This window comes from Plecotus auritus, assembly GCF_963455305.1.
Source record: "Plecotus auritus genome assembly, chromosome: 3".
In the NCBI taxonomy this organism is placed as follows: domain Eukaryota; kingdom Metazoa; phylum Chordata; class Mammalia; order Chiroptera; family Vespertilionidae; genus Plecotus; species Plecotus auritus.
Window position 1 is genome coordinate 174188474 of NC_137772.1, and position 10935 is coordinate 174199408.

General features: G+C 42.5%; 1 pseudogene across 1 annotated transcript; it reads right to left on the reverse strand.

Moving 5' to 3' along the window:
* Window positions 1–7041: 7041 nt before the first annotated feature.
* Window positions 7042–7496, reverse strand: LOC308243514 (ADP-ribosylation factor-like protein 2-binding protein; annotated as a pseudogene). Its single transcript has one exon. The product of its transcript is annotated as an ADP-ribosylation factor-like protein 2-binding protein (transcript).
* Window positions 7497–10935: the final 3439 nt, after the last annotated feature.

Below are 10935 nucleotides of genomic sequence, written 5' to 3' on the forward strand. Positions count from 1 at the left end.
GTTACTAGGGGCCCGGTGCACGAAATTTGTGCATTGGGGGTGGGGGGGTGTCCCTCAGCCCAGCCTGCCCCCTCTCACATACTGGGAGCCCTCAGGGGATGTCCTACTGAGGCAACCGGGCTGATCAGGGGAAGGCACCAGCCCCATCACCCGGCTGCTGCAGCCACTGCCAGTCACCACAACCACCAAGGTGTTTTCATCAACATGGACTCCAGTCCCTTCACCATGAAAAAATGACAACTTTCTTTAGGCATTTTCAAGATGTGTCTTTCATAGGATATGGCATTTCTTTATTTTTTTTAATCCTCACCTGAGGATATGTTTCCATTGATTTTTAGAGAATGTGGAAGAGAAAGGGAAAGACAGAGAGAAACATCAAAGTGAGAGGAACACTTTTTTTTTCTTCCACATATTTATTTATTTATTTATTTATTGGATCCACTTTTTAAAAAAAATTTCTTTATTGATTAAGGTATTACATATGTGTCCTTATTCCCCCATTACCCCCCACCTCTCATTCATGCCCCCACCCCCCTGTTGTCTGTGTCCATTGATTAGGCTTATATGCATGCATATAAGTCCTTTGGTTGATCTCTCCCCCTTACCCCCACTGTCCCCTACCTTCCCTGAGGTTTGACTTTCTGATTGATGTTTCTCTTTCTCTGGATCTATTTTTGTTCATTAGTTTATGTTGTTCATTATATTCCACAAATGAGTGAGATCATGTAATATTTATCTTTCTCTGCCTGGCTTACTTCACTTAGCATAATGCTCTCCATCTCCATCCATGTTGTTGCAAATGGTAAGAACTCCTTCCTTTTTATGGCAGCATAGTATTCCATTGTATAGATGTACCACAGTTTTTTTTACCCACTCACCTGCTGATGGGCACTTAGGCTGTTTCCAAATCTTAGCTATGGTGAATTGTGTTGCTATGAACATAGGGGTGCGTATATCCTTTCTGATTCGTGTTTCTAGTTTCTTGGGATATATTCCTAGAAGTGGGATCACTGGGTCAAATGGAAGTTCCATTTTTAGTTTTTTGAGGAAACTCCATACTGTTCTCCACAGTGGCTGCACCAGTCTGCATTCCCACCAACAGTGCATGAGGGTTCCTTTTTCTCCGCATCCTCACCAACACTTGTCATTTGTTGACTTGTTGATAATAGCCATTCTGACAGGTGTGAGATGGTACCGCATTGTTGTCTTGATTTGCATCTCTCTGATGATTAGTGACTTTGAGCAGGTTTTCACATGTCTCTTGGCCTTCCTTCTGTCTTCTTTTGAAAAGTGTCTATTTAGATCAGTTGTCCATTTTTTGATTGGGTTGTTTATCTTCTTTTTGTTAAGCTGCATGAATTCCCTGTAAATGTTGGAGATTAAACCCTTATCGTTGATATCATTGGCAAATATGTTCTCCCATGCAGTGGGCTTTCTTGTTGTTTTATTGATGGTTTCCTTTGCTGTGCAAAAGCTTTTTATTTTGATGTAGTCCCATTTGTTTATTTTCTCTTTAGTTTCCATTGCCCTAGGAGCAGTATCAGTGAAGAAATAGATTTGGTATATGTCAGAGATTTTTCTGCCTATGGATTCCTCTAGTATTTTTATGGTTTCCCGTCATATGTTTAAGTCCTTGATCCATTTTGAGTTTATTTTTGTGTATGGTGTAAGTTGGTGATCTAGTTTCATTTTTTTGCATGTACCTGTCCAATTTTCCCAATACCACTTATTGAAGAGACTGTCTTGACTCCATTGTATGTTCATGCCTCCTTTGTCAAATATTAATTGAGCATAGTGATTTGGGTCTATTTCTGGGTTCTCTATTCTATTCCATTGATCTATATGGCTGTTCTTGTGCCAGTACCAGGCAGTTTTGAGAACAGTGGCTTTGTAATACAGCTTGATATCTGGTATTGAGATTTCACCTACTTTGTTCTTCTTTCTCAGGATTGCTATAGCTATTTGGGGTCTTTTTTTATTCTAGATGAATTTTTGGAAAGTTCATGCTAGGTCTGTGAAATATGCCATTGGTATTTTAATGGGAGGTGCATTGAATTTATAGATTGCTTTGGGTAGTATGGACATTTTGATGATGTTGATTCTACCAATCCATGAACATGGTATGTTCTTCCATCTGTTTATGTCTTCCTCTATCTCTTTTTTCAGTGTTGTGTAGTTTTCCGTGTATAGGTCTTTTACCTCTTAGTTAAGTTTATTCTTAGGTATCTTAATTTTTTTGGTGCGATGGTAAATGGGATTGCTTTTTTAGTCTCTCTTTCTGTAAGTTCATCATTGGTGTATAGAAATGCCATAGATTTCTTGGCATTAATTTTGTATCCTGCTATCATTTATTAAGTCTAATAATTTTTTGATGGAGTCTTTAGGGTTTTTTATGTACAGTATCATGTCATCTGCAAATAAGGACAGTTTTACTTCTTCTTTTCCAATTTGGATGCCTTTTATTTCTTCTTCTTGTCTGATTGCAATGGTTAGTACTTCCAGCACTATGTTGAACAGGAGTAGTGAGAGTGGGCATTCCTGTCTTGTTCCTGTTCTTAGGAGAAATGGTTTTAGTTTTTGCCCATTGAGTATGATGTTGGCTGTGGGTTTGTCATATATGGCTTTTATTATGTTGAGGTATGATCCTTCTATCCCCACCTTGCTGAGAGTTTTTATCAAGAAAGGGTGTTGGATTTTGTCAAATGCTTTTTCTACATCAATTGATATGACTATGTGATTTTTATCTCTCAATTTGTTTATGTGATGTATCACGTCTATTGATTTGCAAATATTGTACCATCCTTGCATCCCCAGGATAAATCCTACTTGGTCATGGCATATGCTCTTTCTGATGTACTGCTGGATCCGATTTGCTAGAATTTTGTTGAGGATTTTGGCATCTATGTTCATGAGGGATATTGGTCTGTAATTCTCATTCATTGTGTTATCTTTATCTGGGTTTGGTATTAGGGTGATGCTGGCTTCATAGAAGGAGCTTGGAAGTGTTCCTTCCTCTTGAATTTTCTGGAATAGTCTGAGGAGGATAGGTTTTAGTTCTTCCTTGAATGTTTGGTAAAACTCCCCTGTGAAGCAATCTGGTCTTGGGCTTTTGTTTGCTGGAAGCTTTTTGATGACTGCTTCAGTTTCTTCCATAGTTATCAGCCTATTGAGATTTTTAGTATCTTCCTGAGTAAGTTTTGGAAGGTTGTATTTTTCTAGGAATGTGTCTATTTCCTCCTGGTTGTCTAGTTTGTTAGAATAGAGTTGTTCATAGTTTTTTTTAATAATCCTTTGTATTTCTGTGGGGTCTGTTGTTATTTCTCCTCTTTCATTTCTGATTTTGTTTATTTGGGTCCTGAGAGGAACACTTTGATTGGTTGCCTCCTGCATGAGCCCTGACCTGGGCCCCAGCCAGGGAGGAGCCTGTAACCTAGGTACATGCCCTTGATCAGAATCAACCGGACCCTGCGGCCGGCAAGCCTAGGCATTATCCACTGAGCCAAACTGGCTAGGGCAGGATATGACATTTCTTAGCCCTTCAGCAGCAGACCTTCCTTTATTTCTCCAGTAGTGAGGTGGAAAAACACTAGATCACGTTTTTAGATTCTTATACCCAAGTTACTAAGAATATTACCCGTGGAAAACAGGGAGCTTAGCCAATGAGCAGTCAGAAAAAGGCATTTCCTCTGTAATTCACACCGATGGCCTCCAATCTCTGGCTCCACCCCTGCTCAGGCCCCAAGCCTCTGGCCAGGGCTTGGGGCCTGGACAGGGGACCTCCAGCTCTCTCCAATTACCCTAGCCTGGACAGGGGACCCCCAGCTCCCTCCGATCTCCAGCTCCACCCCTGCCAGGCCTATACCCTCGGGGCCTGGGCAGGGGCCCCCCAGCTCCCTCCAATTGCTGGCTGGGCCTCTACCCAGGAGCCCCCTGGCTCAGGCCCTTCCCAAGTTGCTCAGGCCCCATGGGGGGCCTACCTCAGAGTGACCTGGTGCTGAGAAAGTTCCCGGGGCCCAGGCTGCTGGGCGCCTACATATGCAAATTAACCTCCATCTTTGTTGGGTTAATTTGCATACTCACCCTGATTGGCTGTGGGCGTAGGAGGTACTTAGGTAAGATAATAAAAGCTACCAATCCCTAGGAAAATACCCCAGATGCTCCATGTTGAAAAGGAAGCCCAGAGCAGGACTGGGAAAAAGAGAGAGCCTGGGCAACATGGAGGAAGGCCAGGTTACAGGTAGAGGTACAGACCAGATTGCAGGAGAATTCCAGGACTAGCATCATGGTCCATATTCTTGACAAAGGCTGGGAGTAAATTATGTGTCAGTGGATCAGGGAAGCTTCCAGGATGAGGGCATCATGTCTAAGCCAGACTAGGGGCTAGGGAGGAATATTTCTAAGTCTATGGGAGGCTGGCAATCCTGAGCCTTGAGGAATCCCTCAAATCCATTTTCCATTTGAAGACAGCCGGGGAAGTTATTTGCCTTTGAAGGCAGCCAGAGTATATAGAATAGGTACTTACTATTAGGGTTTTTGGGCTGGTGACTTGGGCTGTAAAAGAATTCACAACTAAGAGAAGAGGTAGATACAGTGAGAGAGAGTTTACTTTCCCACAAGGGAAAGGGCTGGTGCATTGCTAATCAATACAAGGGCAAGGAGCAAAAGCTGCCCTCCCACCCCTGCTTTGAAAGCCTTGGACAAGGAAGGGACGGGGAGGTGATGCATAATCTACCATGATTTACAAACCCTAGGTGAAATTAAGCAGACCTCAGGGGGGTTGTCTTTGTTAGTTCTTCAGGAGACAATCTGGGCAGATGTCCTGGGGAGTTGTCTAATCAGTATTTTTCTAAAGCCTGGAAGACATTCTTAGAGCAAAAGCGTTCAAAAGAGGCTGGTTGAAAGAGGAGGGGGAAGGGAACTTTCTACTAATTATCCCTGGGGTGTAAACCAGCAGGAATAAAGGGTATGCAAGAATGTAGCCTTGAAAGTGGCTTATCTTGTTCCACAGTTTGAACAGAGGGACTGTGTGTATCAGAGGAGCTAACAATCTTGGAGTTTACTTCTCATAAATTGTGCAAGGCTACAGCAAAGAAAAGAAAGGCCTTTTTTCCATCCTAACATCTATCTTTGTGAAACAGTCAGAGGGGTAACAGGAACCTCCCCAAATTGATACTTGATATCCTACCAGTTATGTCTTTAGAATTAAATAGTCCATCTCCCAGTGGTCACTGCTTCTTTATTCTCCATCCTTTATCTTTTATTCTTTGTCCTTCACTTCTCCCTCTCCCTCTAAATCTCTTCCCTTAGATTATAAAACAACACATACTACAACAAAACTGCATAACATTTAGCAAAGTTGAAGATCATCTATAATTTAACCACCCAGTGACATTTTTTTCCTGCAAACACTCTCTCTCTCTCTCTCTCTCTCTCTCTCTCTCTCTCTCTCTCTCTCGTAGATTTACTGTATTTCACAGAGTAGGGTCTTACATACTGCTTTGTAAATTGATTTTTTCACTTGATCTTTTGTGGGATTTATCCATTTATTCATTCAACAACTAGATTGAGTGCCTACTATTTTCTAGACCATTGTCAGGCTCAGAAATAGAGTAGAGAAGATACAAAGTGTCTGCCCTCATAGAGTTTAGTCTAGCTGGGAAGAAATTTATCAAATAATATCTTTCTATAACATCAAATAGAGATGGAAATAATCATTTTCCTTTTCAGTACAGATTCCTATTATTACTAAAAAAATCAAAGACACACCTTGGGAATTAAACTACTATTTCTTCCCCTTCTTTCTAGAGGTGTGATATACATGTTTTCTGATCTGAAATGTTGTACCAAACATTTTATTAAACTGAAGCTGGACAGAGGACCATTATAGCTCTTCTCTACCCACTTGTACTCAGGCTGAGTTAGACAAATGGAACACCATTTTGACAGGAAGATGAACAGAGTTGGAAGTGCAGAGCTTGTAGAGTTACATTTATATCAAACTCACACTCACCCCAACCACAACCAACCAACTGATTTATACAGAAAGGATTTTAAACAAACCAGCACAAATACACTTCATATGCTATAAAAAGGATATATTTAGTCTATTTCCAGCATATTGTGTATATTTATCAGTGTCCAGCAACATAGTAACACCAATGAAGAAAGTATTTTTGCCTTCATAGCAGTAACAACTAAAAAGTGCCACTATTTAATACTTGGATCTTTAAATGGGTAATCATAGAAATCTTAAGACTAAATCTACTAGATTAGCCTAAATAGTCAACTATAAAATTTCTTTTTTCAAAAAATGATACTTAAAAAGAAAAGGCTTCTCTCAAAACAGTGGGACTACACCAGGGCTAGAAGACAAATATAAAAAACTGCAAACTCAAGACCAGGAGTTGATTTTCACATGCAGCTTTTGGGTAAAGGACATCTTTTTGTTTTTCAGTTTATTCCCATAGACAAGACTAGTTCTAATTTTCCCAAATGGTAAGCAGAATATAAGAGTTTCAGAAATCTGAAGACAGGGGCAGCTGCTTAACACCCAAGGTAGGCACTCCCAAATAGTAAAAAACTGCACACAGGTGACCCACTGGGTTTGAAGCACTGAACTCTTACTCAAGTGCTGGGAGCACATGGACGATTCAGGCAGAGCCTGCTTGTGGTGTTTGGAGCAGGCAGGGCTTCTCATGGCGCTATTCCACTTTGCTGACACAGGAACCTGTGTGCTGGGGAAGGTCCTTCCAGGTGGAATGCTGCACATAGTCTTGCCCCAGGCAGTCTGACTTGCAAAAGCACCTGAGAGAGGTGTCTACTTTGGCAGAAGTACTAGGGGTAACTGAATACAAGAGGTGATTCAGGAAAAGCAGAAGTCCTGGGAGGGTCAGATCATTATCTTGTTGACCCACAGTACCTAACATTAATGTAGAGCTGCAGTCTTTCCAAGACACACTCTCCTGTCATCAAGAGCAGGAGCCTCTCCCAGACTACTGAGTTCATTATGTCCAGAAGGTTCCCATAGCCTGGGGGCGGGAACTAGTGTGGCAGACAGTTCTGGGAAGCCGGTTCAGAAGATGATTTGCACAAAGAAATCACCACTAAACCACTGCTTAAGTCCCCAGCCTTCTTTTTCTGCTCCATAGTCCAGAAACATCTCTTTAAATGCCAGAAAGTCCATAAATGTGAGCATGTCAAATATGTCATCAGCCACTTCAACTTTCGGTGCTTAAAGTTGTTGTGAAGGCTGCCATGTTGAATCCAGGAATCCTCTTCAGCAGCTGTTCCTCAATATATTTTTCTTCCAAAGAAAGGTAGTCATTAGCAATTGGCGTGTAGGTGAGTTTATTCTCTTTTGTGTCTTCAAACTCCTGGTAGTCCTTGTCCATGAAATTTCTTTGTAGGACTTGGAACTTGGCATCCATGATAGATCCAACCACAGCATCAAATTCTGCTTCAGGGGTGGAAGAGGTGGACAGCACCAATCTCTCTTCTTCCAAGACTTCAGTCTCTTCTGCAGTATCCATCCCCCGAGGGCCAGAGGCCCAGCTTCCAGCCTGGGGCACCCTGGAACCTTCCATCTGGTCCCCATTACTGACTTCCAGGAGCCACACCCTGCCTCTGGTCCCCATAGCTAAGCTCATCATTCTTAACGACTGTAAATTATTTCCTTATATGGATGAAGCACATTTTGATACGTGTTATTTCTACTTTTTTCAACTATAGTAAACATTGTTACAATGAACCCACACGTCTCTGAACATTTATCTAATCATTTCCTAGATGTCTAGAATGCTAAGCCACTTAAATTTTTTATGTATACTAGTATTGTTAAACTGCTGTACAGAAAGATTGTACCAATGGATACCTTTATAAGTAACGTATAAGATTTTCTGTTTCTCCAGTCTTATGAACACTGAGGTATTCCTTTTAATTTTTGATCATTTTCTAGGTTTGATTTTCATTTCTTTGATTGTTACTGAGGTTGAATATTATAAATGTCTTGATTTGCTATTTAATTTTCATTTTCTGTGAATTGCCTCCTCATTCATTCAGTTCATTTTCTCTTTGGGTGGACATTTTGTTTTTCTCATTAATCTGCTTACCTGAGTCAAGGACTTCAACAGCACCTGAGCCACTCAGAAGTACAGAATCCCTGCAACATTGATAATTGGGCCAGAATTAGTGCCTGTGGGGGTGCTGAGAATAGTTGATGTGAAGTGAAGTAAGGAACATAGAACCTAGCTCAGGGAGAGGGAGGCCAGAGGGGCTAACAGGACTGTAGGGAGGTGGGGCGAAGTTATGGGGAAGGGTCACCTCCAAGATCATGTCTCCAGTGGTAGAGGAGATGGTGGAGTGTGGTGAAGCTAAGAGAGAAATAAACAGGATAAGCCTTGTAAGATTTAGGGTCTGCTTCATTCACTCACTTTCAACATTGACCCTAAGAACATTCCCAACACATTTCCTGCCCACAAATCTCCTTCTTAGAGCCTGTTTCTTGGGAATCTGACCTAAGACAGGGGCAAAGGGAGCAGCCAGCTGGCTGCTAAACTGGGATTTGGATGCGGTGGGGGGAGTGGGGAAGGGAATGCTTCTCTTCTAGTAAGAGCTAGTCCCCTGGGGAGAGTGGAGATAATCTCCAGAACCTTGAAGACCCTGGAGGTGAAGGACCAGGGGCAGTGGGCAGCACTCCACATATACAAAGACTGTTAGAAAATTCTGCAGGGATTGGCAGTGGAGTGGGCATCTCTGGCTTGCTGCTATCTGATTAGGTGTAAACCTTTGCCCAGGGCACTCAGAAAAGCTGAGCTGTGGCTGGGCAGGGACTGATGTGCTAATTGGGTCTGTTTCCCCAGCCTCTCTTGCCTTCTCTATCCATTCTGGGCATTTTTTCTCCCACTGGTTGAGATCCTAGGGGCCTCACTCTGTCCAAGGTTACTGAAGAAATCACTCTCGTTAGCTATTCTCTGGCTGATAGAGATAAACTGTTTCTCTGTCTCTAGGGTGCTCAGGCTGACCACTCCCAACCCACCCAACTGAGGAGAGCAGTTAGCAAAGGCATGCACTAGAGCTCCTTCTTCACTCTCACTTTAAGACTAGTCTCTGGGTTGTTTCAAGCCAGGTGGTCTGCCTTATTAAAGGCTGGGTTACTCACAGTCAAGGCCAGCACAGTTCACATTTGAATGCCCATACATTTATTTCATTCACTTTTTGCCCCAAGGAACTGGTGATTAAGATGCAGGGTCTTAGCTAGCCAACAATAACACTTTGTGATGGAAGTACAAAGAAAACCGAGACTTGAGGCATTCCTAACAGTTTTTTTTTTCAGCTTTGGATAATTATTGCTGTTCCATTAGAACTAAGTACAATTTTTAATATAGGGGTGAATCAGTCTGTCTAGTTTTTCCATCCACACATGGCTGATGTCTGCCCTGAGCCTTCTGACAACACACACCTAGACACTCATGCACATGTGTATGTGTACACACACACTCACATCCACATGCCTGCCTTTTTGAAACAGAAAAGCACTAAACAGCAATGATGGCAACAACAACATTAGCAACACACACGAAATCTGGAGATTGAGGACACTGTTGATAAGAGGGTGTGACGTTTGGTTGATGTGCTGATACCACCTGCACAACTGTACATAGTGGCCCTGGTTTTCTGTCATTGTACATAAGGATGACACTGTGAGCTAAGAGCTAATGTGTACCTAGTGATTATTATGCGCCAGGACCTGTTCTAAAATAATAGAACCCTCAGGACAACCTATGAGGTAGATACTATTGTTATCCTCACCTTATTGAAGGAAACCAAGGCACACCAAGTTAAACAACTCACCAAAGGTCATGTAATTAGGAGGTGGCGAACCACGATTTGAACTCAGACAGTTTTACTACAATGTGATTTCACCAACACAAAGGCCAGTGATTTACAAGGGAAGGGAAGATTTTCTAGCAGTGGTTTCTCCTCACACCGAGACTCACAATGTCCAGCTCTGGTGTTCTGAAGTCTCATTGGCCTCTCTGGTCTTTTGTGCGTTGGAAACAGGTGTTTACCCTATGCAGACACAGCTCCACAGGCACATGACTTGGCAAAGGACAACACTTTGTGTAAAGAAAAGGTGACTGTGCTCTGGATGGACACAGCCCATGCTACAGCACATAGCTTGGTGACCAGAGTGTGGGATGGATTTTAGCTCTCACTCATACTCTTCTCTGTAGGAAAGTGGGGGGCCAAGTTATGGGGAGGGGCCGCCTACAAGATCATGTCTGCAGTGGTAGAGGAGATGGTGGAGTGGGTGGTGAAGCTAAGAGAGAAATAAGCAGGATAAGCCTTGTAGGATTTAAGGTCTGCTTCATTCACTCTCTCTCAGCCTTGACCCACTCTTGTTTGGAACTCATGCACAGGATACCACCTGCACAACTGTACATGGTGGCCTTGGTGGTTTTGTGTCTGGGCCCTGAGATGTGGGGAGGAGAGAAATTATCCCCAATCCCTTGTTGACTCTCCTTGTTCCCCAGTTTCTGCAGCTGGCCTGCCTCTACACCGCTCCATGCAGGGTTGGCACTGCCGTTCTAGAATAAGACAGTAATGACACCATTACTTCTCTCCAGTGGCTCAGGTTCCCACGGGATATTATGGCTTTAGAAGTACTTCAGCCTGCAAGGGATGGGTGTGTGCTTTCATCAACAAGGAATGCTTTGTCCATATTCCCTGATCAGATCTATCTATGGTTTATCTACCACAACAAAAGAAAGTTGCCAAGTTACACAAGAATGAGGACTCGGAACCTACTTATGTGGATTGTAGCCCTTTAAGGGATGTGGGGATTAAAAAAATATGTGCAAATTAGTGATACTGAAAATGATGGTTAATACCTAGTGAAAAAGCGAATACTACATTCCAACTGCAGCAGAGAGATCT